General features: G+C 43.7%; 1 pseudogene; it reads right to left on the bottom strand.

The window, feature by feature from the left end:
• Positions 1-3,936: 3,936 nt before the first annotated feature.
• On the bottom strand, positions 3,937-4,055 carry LOC134913188 (5S ribosomal RNA; annotated as a pseudogene).
• Between the last annotated feature and the right edge of the window lie 5,613 nt (positions 4,056-9,668).

The raw sequence follows: 9,668 nt of genomic DNA, 5'->3' as shown, positions 1-9,668 counted from the left end.
ACAGGTCAGCCTCTGTTTGGGGACGCATTGGATGCATGGATCTCTCTCCACGGCGACTGAGGGTAAGTCAACTTTCCTTCCCTCAGCCACACCACCGACTAGGAAATCTTATCCTACGTCTACAATGCAGTCCTTTCGGACCGCAAAACTTAAAAAGTCCAAACCCCCTTCCACTTTTTTTAGAGGAGGTAGGGGAGAAATCCAGAAAACCTGCACCAGCAGCTTCCCAAGAACAGAAACCAGGTTCTGCTTCCTCCAAGTCTTCAGCATGACAGTGGAACTCCCAGCCTGGTGATCGGGCAGGTGGGAGCGAGACTAAAAGATTTCAGTCACATCTGGGCGTCATCTTGCCTAGACCCCTGGGTAAAATATATTGTTGCCCTGGGGTGCAGTCTGGAGTTTCAGGAGCTTCCACCTCACCGATTCTTCAAATCAGGCTTACCAGCTTTGCTGCCAGAAAGTGCTATCCTACAGGAAGCCATTCAACAATTGGTTCAAACAAATGTTATTGTTCCAGTTCCACCTCACCAAATACACAAGGGTTATTACTCAAACCTGTTTGTGGTACCGAAACCGGACGGTTTGGCAAGGCCGATATTAAACCTAAACTCATTGAACCCATACTTGAGAGAATTCAAATTAAAGATGGAGTTTCTGAGAGCGGTGATCTCAGGTCTGGAAGAGGGGGAATTCCTAGTATCCCTGGATATCAAAGATGCGTACCTTCACATTCCGATCTGGCTGCCTCAGCAGGCTTATCTCAGATTTGCGCTGCTGGACTGTCACTATCGGTTCCAGGCACTGCCATTTGGCCACTCCTCCGCAGTTACAATTATAAACACACGCAGACGCACAATGCCAGATCTATTTAAAGATCTAACCACGTCTGCGTGTGGATATTAATTCAGGCGCAAGTGCAATATATTTAAATAAAAATTATTTTGCTTACATACAATGTCTAGTATACTTTACTGGTCACCAAAATATCATAAGAAATCATAAAAAAAAAGATGCAGCTCCCACTTAGTAGTCTGAAGTAATACCGAGTTCTGAACACAGATCACATATATAAGAGAGCGCATAAAAGTTTTAAACAATTTTATTATACCTTAAAAGACTATAAAATGTCTATTTTAACAAATACATGCATAATATCACCACAGAGTGGAGAAAAGGGTAAAGGAGTGCGCTTTAAACTAGCAGCAAATGTGTCAATATTCTGTCTTGGAGGGTACTCTCAACCTCCACCACATAGAAAATGAAAAAAGAAATGACAGAAGTGGACCAAAATGCGCTAAGAGGGTGTGATAAAAATAAAACTGTATACGTTCACCACTTTTTTTTTCTCCTCCACGTTTGCGTATGTGGATATATTCCTCATGTGCATGTAAGGAAAGTGAAGAGAAAAATATGCCATATGGTGAAGCACAGTTTAATACATTTTAAAAGATATCACAATTCCAACATCAACAATTTAAAAGTGCAAATAATGACAAATGAGTGGGGGATCCTTCGGAGGCTGCAAAATGAACAATTACCGGCTGGATGTAAGACTACTCACCAAGAACAATTCTGACAGCGCACGAGTCCATTGGATTGCCCGGGTTCAGCAGACCACACGTGTAGATGGCTCTCCTGTCGGTTCTCAGTCAGATCAGCCGCTTCCGTCTCCCCACACGTCGACCAACGCGTTTCAACCCGCCAAATCGGGTCTTTTTCAAGGCGCGTGTCCTTTTGTTCATTTTGCAGCCTACGAAGGATCCCCCGCTCATTTGTCATTATTTGCACTTGCACTTTTAAATTGTTGATGTTGGAATTGTGATATCTTTTAAAACGTATTAAACTGTGCTTCACCATATGGCATATTTTTCTCTTCAATTTCCTTACATGCACATGAGGAATATATCCACATACGCAAACGTGGAGGAGATAAAAAAAAAAGTGGTGAACGTATACAGTTTTATTTTTATCACACCCTCTTAGCGCATTTTGGTCCACTTCTGTTGTTTCTTTTTTCATTTTCACATGCATAATATCACTAAAGAGCCATTGAAACAATGTAATATGGTACTTACTAAAATACTGCTACAAAAAAGAGTATAATTTCATGCATAAACGTGTCAGTCCACAATATTGTATTTAACAGCTGCCACTTATCCAATTTAGCTTCAAGATTTCTTTTGTTTCCACTTGTGTGGCTAGAATAGAACCTAATGTCCCGCACCAATATATTCTAAACTCTTTATCCACACACAGCTGGTATTTAGTAGACCACTTGAATTTTATGGACTGTATCTTAAGTTCAGATAGAAATATTAGATACTGCAGCAATATTCTCCCTTTATCCGATTTTATTGGACAGACTGTGGACCCATTGTTGCAGACCTTTTACATTAGCAGACTTAAGTTGACGTGCAGAGAAATGTTCTCTCATCCACTGGCACATATGATGTAGCGTGTCTATCAAAAACGAAAAGTGATGTCAATTAGAGAACTGTGTCTCACCTCGCCACGGCCCGGGTAGTGTTATCCTCGCTGGTAGAGATCAGCCCGTAGCCGTGGCGGCCTGCCGCTGGATTTTCTCTGCTGCAGCCGTCCGATTTTCTCCTCACTGGGGCTGATGCAGACAGAGCGTAGTGTGGCATCCAGCTACAGCGGCGTGCTACTGAACTTCCCCTGCTGGAGCCGTCCGGCCTCTCCTTGCTGGAACCTGTGTATCCAAGGCGTGATGTACGGATGTAGTACAGCACCCAGCTATGGCGGCGTGCCGCTGGATTTCACCTACTGGAGCCATCCAACTTCTCCTCTCCGGAGCCCAAGCAGGCAGGACCTGGGCCTTACAGTGCATAACAGTGATGCTAAGTCACCAAGCCTGCGGCAATAGGGTCTGTCCCACAGTCCGATAATTGTTTCAAAGCACAATAGCAGGGTGCCCTTAACGCGTTTCTCCGCTGTAGTATTTTAATGGTTTTATCAGAAGGTAACCACCTGTGTTATGCACGCTTCTATTTAAGCAGAGTCTCCTCCAATCAATTGCTCTTATTCATGATAAGAGACAGGTGTGCTGCAGGTGTATATGCGTATATATTCTTTGTGGCTGGCTAAGTATACTCTCTATCAATGCATTACAGGGACCATGTCCCACATAATCATAATATATATTAAAATACCATATAATAAACATCATCACTAAATAAAAAAAAATATATAAACTGTATTTACAATTTTTAATCATGGCAACACGCGAGAGATGAAAGGTTATCACAATTATACCAATGTACGAGATAAGTGGATTCAAAAATAATGTTTATTGACGAAGCTGCTACAGTGCAGTGAAACGCGTGTAGGGCACAGCGTGTCCACGTGTGTCTATTTGATAATGTTATAACAGGAATGTACAATATTGCATTATTTAAGGGTTGTTTTGCAGAGAAGCAAAAGAAAGACTTTATTATGTCTCTCTGGGGCACACTTTATTTAAATTGACTGATTAGTAAAGTTATGAAACTTATAGAATGTATATGCAACAATAAAACTTAACTTTTAATATACTCTACAAACGAAAAAGATAATATAAAAATGTTGCTGTGTAAATCAGTATAATTGGTTAAAACAAGTATTAAATAACATGTATTAGGTAACGATATGGTGATATGTCACTCACTTGATTTGAAGTGGGTGGCAGAAAGTTTGTCTGTACAGCCACTGGATTTTAAGAGAGTATTAATATTAGACGTTTGTCAAGAGCGAAAGTATGAAAATTCTTGTTATCTCTATCAACTTATGATTTGATATACACCTGTGTATTCATAAGAGAGATTCAAGAAAACCGGCTTTTGTGAATCCGGACTCCTATTATAGTATTCAGCTGAGGTAAGTATTCTGCATAGTTTACTTGCAATGGAATTTGCTGATCGGCGGAAGGTATGTTCCTTAATACTACAGTACCCAGTATTCCCAGAGGGTCACCCTTTCTGGTACTGACCGGGCCCAATGCTGCTTTGCTTCCAAGATCAGACGAGATCGGGCAGGTCCAGCATGGTATGACTGTAGAGCAGAGGTTCTCAAACTCAATCCTCAAGGGCTCACACAGTGCATGTTTTGCAGGTCTCCTCACAGAATCACAAGTGAAATAATTAGCTCCACCTGTGGACCTTTTACAATGTGTCAGTGAGTAATTAATACACCTGTGCACCTGCTGAGTTACCTGCAAAACATGCACCGTGTGAGCCCTTGAGGACCGAGTTTGAGAACCTCTGCTGTAGAGAATAAAGTGGATACCTCTCAGCATGGGGGATAGCTACTACTTAAGCAAGTTGAGGCACGGAGGTACAGAGAAAGGTGTTATAAATAGGCAATTATTGCCCCAAGAAAAAAGTAGCAAATTATACTTACCGATAATTTCATTTCTTCAAGATACTCCATGGCAGCCATTACTCTGGGATTTATCCCTACTCCTAGATTTTAGACAGGAAGTTTTTTCTATTTTAGGCTCCGCCCCTTCTAGGAATATAGGTCCGTCCGCCTCTGGCTTCCCCAGTCTTTTGAGTGTCTCCTTGACGGAGCCTGAGAAAAAACAAAGATATACTGAGGTGGGAAAACTAGGCTGCCATGGAGTATCTTGAAGAAATGAAATTATCGGTAAGTATAATTTGCTACTTTCTTCTACACTACTCCATGGCAGCCATTACTCTGGGATATACCAAAGCATCCTAGTAGCGAGGGAAATAAACCACACAGAACCCAAATGATGCTTAAAGTAAATCTTTATGCAGTTGCTTCCTTCAGTACTGCTTCTCCAAAGTGACCACCAGAGACATCCAAGCCATAGTGTCTGGTGAATGTATGGATGGACGACCACGTCGCTGCTGCACATATCTCTTTAATTGACACCTGTGCTTTCCTTGCCCAGGATGTAGCCACAGCCCTCGTAGAGTGTGCCTTAATGTGGTCTGGAACTGGTCGGCCATTTTCTTGATAGGTGAATGCAATCAATTCCGTGATCCACCTAGAAATCGTGTTTTTAGAAGGTGATTCACCTTTTTTGACTCCAGAGTGTAGAACAAACAAATTCTTAACTTTCCGGAAGTCTTTCACTCTCTCCAAGTATATAGAGACTGCCCGCAAAACATCCAGCATATGCAGTCTTTCTTCGTAATCATCCGTTGGGTACGGAAAGAAAGATGGTAGAATGATTTCTTGACTCATATGGAAGTTTGATACTGCTTTTGGTAGAAATTCAGGATTATTCCTTAATATTATTCTGTCTGGAAGAATATTCAGGTAGGGCTCCTCAGCCCAGAGAGCCTGTAGATCTTCAACCCTTCTCGCTGAAGTTATTGCCGTGAGGAAAACTACCTTCCAGGTAAGCATTTTCAAAGAGATTTCCCGCAGAGGTTCGAAAGGTGAATCCATCAGCGTGTTCAGAACAAGGTTCAGATCCCAGGTTGGCATAACTGATCTAACTCTAGGACGTTCCCTCTTGATGGCTTGACAGAATCTCTGTACCAGGTTATCCTCCGACAACTTCCTATCCAGCAATATACTTAAGGCTGATATTTGTACCTTGATGGTTGATACCGCCAAACCCATCTGAAAACCTTCGCTTAAGAACTGCAGTACCTGAGGAACTTCAACCTTAGAGATTTCGGCATCATCTCCCAACCAATCTCCAAATTTTTTCCACACTCTATAGTAGGATTTTGAAGAGGTGCTCTTCCTTGCTTTCATAAGTAAGGTGACAACCTGTTCTGAAAGGCCTTTAGTTCCCAGGATTGACCTTTCAACTTCCCCGCCGTCAAATGAAGACTCTGTGGGTTTGGGTGAAAGACTGGTCCTTGACGTAGTAGCTCTGGTTCTACTGGTAAGATCCATGGACCCTGTATTGCCATTCTGAGTACCGTGGGAAACCACACTCTGTTTGGCCAGTGAGGTAGAATTATTATTACTACCGCCTTCTCCTCTCTGATTTTCCGTAGAACTCGAGGTATCATTGGTAGTGGAGGGAACACATAACTGAGACTGAAGTTCCACCTCTGGGAGAGAGCATCTGTCCCGTTGGAATTTGGAGACTGGTACCTTGAAAAGAAATGTTCCACTTTTGTATTCTAGGATGTGGCCATCAGGTCTATCTGAGGGTACCCAAACCTCTGTGCTATTAAGTGGAACACTTGAGGATTCAGCTCCCATTCTCCTGGTAATACCTCGTGTCTGCTCAGGTAATCCGCCACTAAATTGGATTCTCCTGGAACATGAAGGGCTGTTATGGACTTTAGATTTTGTACTGCCCAATCCAAAATCTTCGCTACTTCCACCCATAGATCTCGACTTCTGGTGCCTCCTTGTCGGTTTAAATATGCCACGACTGTGACATTGTCCGAGAACACTCTCAGATGAGACTGCACCAGCAACATCTGAAAACAACATATCAAATTCCACACTGCCCTCATTTCTCGTTTGTTGGAAGACATGAGTTTTTCTTGGGTGGACCATGACCCCTGGCATGTGTGACTTAACAGATGACCTCCCCAACCTGTGGCATTTGCATCTGTTGTTAAGACAGCGTACTTGGGTTGTGCTAAGGACACTGACCTCTGCCTTAAACTCTGGTCCATCCACCAATCCAGGGACTTCTTTGCTCCTTGAGTGAGGATTATCTTGTGGTCTAGGTCTCTGCCTATACGGACCACTCTGATTATGTCCCACTGGAACGTTCTCATTTTCCACCTGGCCCAGGGTACTACATCTATCGTAGAAGACAACATCCCCACAAGACGCAGGCCCAGACGGAGTGAAATGCTGTCCTCTACCTGAACCAGGGATGAAAGATCTTGAATCTTTTTGCATCGGTCTTCTGATAATGCTACCGTGTACTTTTTCGAATCTATCCAAACACCTAGGAACTGCAGACCTTGTGTTGGATCTAGCTTGCTCTTCTTCCAATTCACTAGCCAACCATGAGCTTGAAGAATCTGAAGAGTCTTCTGTACAGTTGTTATTAGAGTCGCTTTCGTACTCGCACAGATCAGCAAGTCGTCCAGGTACGGCCGTAATGCTATGCCCATCACTCTCATATGTGCCACTAGAGCTAGAAGCACTTTCGTGAAGACTCTCGGTGAGGAAGACAGGCCGAACGGCAGGCAGGTAAATTGAAGGTGTTTTCCAAGGACGTAAAACCTTAGAAACCTCTGGTCGTCCCTGTGAATTGGCACATGAAAGTAGGCGTCCTTCAGATCTATAGAGGCCATAAAGTCTTCCTGCTTTATCCCTAATAATATGGTCTTCAATGTTTCCATGTGAAACCTTTTCTTTATAAGAAATTTGTTTAAACTTCTTAAATCCAGAATGGCCCTGAATTCCCCTGATGGTTTCTGAATCAGGAACATCCTGGAATAAAAACCTCTTCTCTCCTCTGCCATCGGCACCTTTACAACCGCCTGTGTTTTGATGAGGTTTTCTATAATATCCTGAAAGGCTATTATCTGTTCTTTTGACGTTAAACTTTTTGACTTCACAAAATTCCGCCCTATCGGCTTCTTATGCGATAACCCTGGGAGATTACTTTTAATACCCAGGCTTCTTGAGTTGACTCCTGCCACTGATCCGCAAATTTCATTAATCTGCCTCCTACTGGCGCAGCACTCTGGGGCATCATATAGTCAGAATTTCCTATTTCCTCTTCTGCCAGACTGACGAAAGGACTGCCTGGTAGTTGTTGGAGTGTATCTACCATACTGCCTACCTGGCCTGTATGACCTGGCCTCTTTAAACTGCTGTTTAGGTGAAGAAGCCCTAAACCTTGTTTTCCTATCAAACGGCAGCTTTGCGGATTTACCGCCTGACATTACATTGATTATGGACTCCAGCTTACTTCCAAAGAGGCGAGATCCTTCATAAGGAAGAGCTACCAATCTATTTTTAGAGTGGACGTCTGCTGTCCAGGTACGCAGCCACAATGACCTTCTAGCCGCAACACCTGCCGCTAATGATTTTGCTGCATATTCTACTACCTCAAGAGAGGCCTCACACAGATACTCCACCGCCTTCATTATCACAGCCAGGTCTTTCTGCAGGTGATGTCTGGATACCTGATCCTCCAAATCATTATGCAGGTTGTTCCCCCATAGTCTCAGGGTTCTGGTTGTTGACGCCATCGCTACCCCAGCCTTCAGCGTCACTGCTGATGCTTTGTGGACTTTTTTCAAGGAACTCTCAACCTTCTTGTCCATCGCATCCTTAAGCACCGCACCGTCTTCTAACAGGATGGTGGTTTTGGAAACAACTTCTGCCACAGCAGCATCCACTTTAGGCAATTCACACCATTTAATGAATTCTACATCCTGTACCGGAAACATACGCTCCAACCTCTTCATATAATTGAGACGCTTGTCCGCAGTCTGCCACTGCACTGACATAATCTCCTTCAACACTTTATGCACCGGAAAACATCGGCTTTTCTTAATCCTATCTTCAAATAAAGGATCCTGAGCATCATCCTCCTGTGCTTCATCCTTAATATTTAAAGCTCTATACATATGCTTTAGTAAGCTATCCACTATATCCAAATTAAATGACCTATCTGGCTCCTGAGCCTCCTCAGACTCTGCCGGAGACGGACTATCAGCATAATCCAATACAACGAGACTATCTGAATCCTCAGCAGCATCTAGACTGGTCTGCGACCTGGATCTTTTAGCCCCCTGAAGCTCCTTTAATTCATCCTTTGTTACGAATGACTTTTTCATCCATTCCATCAGATCCTGAATCTGCTTAGATTGGCCCTGGGATGCTTCACAATCATCGCATAACTTGCTATGTTTATCTCTTGAAAAACTTTTCCTACATCCAGAACAAGCCAAATGATGCTTCTTTTTACATGTTCTTTTCCTAGGAACATCAGACACACTGCAACCAAAGCAAATGATATACTAAGCACCCTAACTACATAACATAATAAGTGCCCTAAATGAGACTGCTTACCATTCCTGGGCACATGTAGGCGTGGAGGGAGACATCTCTTTATCCATGCTGATAAAGTCTTCAGTAATCCTTTTCCAATTATTATATATTCCCTTATATCTGGGAACAGTATCCTCTGCACCCCTCTCACTCTCAGCGGTGGACCGCGCCATTTTTATCCCTCTGACTCTCAGCCTTCGGGCGGCGCATGCGCAGACCGATACACGGCAACTTCCGGTATTCGGCCGCACACTTCCGCCCGCCGCGTCCAGCGCTGCCCTCCAGGCTCAGCGCGACTTCCGCCCTCCAGTCTCCGGCGTCTTGGCGGTCGCTAGCGGCAACGGGAGCGGGGGCACTCACAGTAATCCAGCCAGCTGGTCGTCCCTGCACTTCAGTTCAGTATATTCCGTCTCCTCCAAGCAGGTACCATAAAACAAGCAGTGACTTCCCATATTTGTACTGCCACAGGCAGCAATTATTATGGTTTTCCTTCAGCTTTATACTGCCACAGGCAGTAATTACAATGCTGCCCATTGATCCTGGGTGCCAAACCCCTTCCAGCCGCGGCTCACAGAGGCGCATTAGGCCGGGAAAATCCTGGTAAGCCTCATATTTGAAATAAAATAACAAACGACTACACTGTCACTATCTAAGGAGACAGGAAAAAAGGCGGACGGACCTATATTCCCAGAAGGGGCGGATCCTAAAAT

Source organism: Pseudophryne corroboree, chromosome 4 (assembly GCF_028390025.1).
Source record: "Pseudophryne corroboree isolate aPseCor3 chromosome 4, aPseCor3.hap2, whole genome shotgun sequence".
NCBI lineage: Eukaryota > Metazoa > Chordata > Amphibia > Anura > Myobatrachidae > Pseudophryne > Pseudophryne corroboree.
Note: the sequence above shows the minus strand (reverse complement) of the source record. Positions and strands in the feature narration are given on the sequence as shown.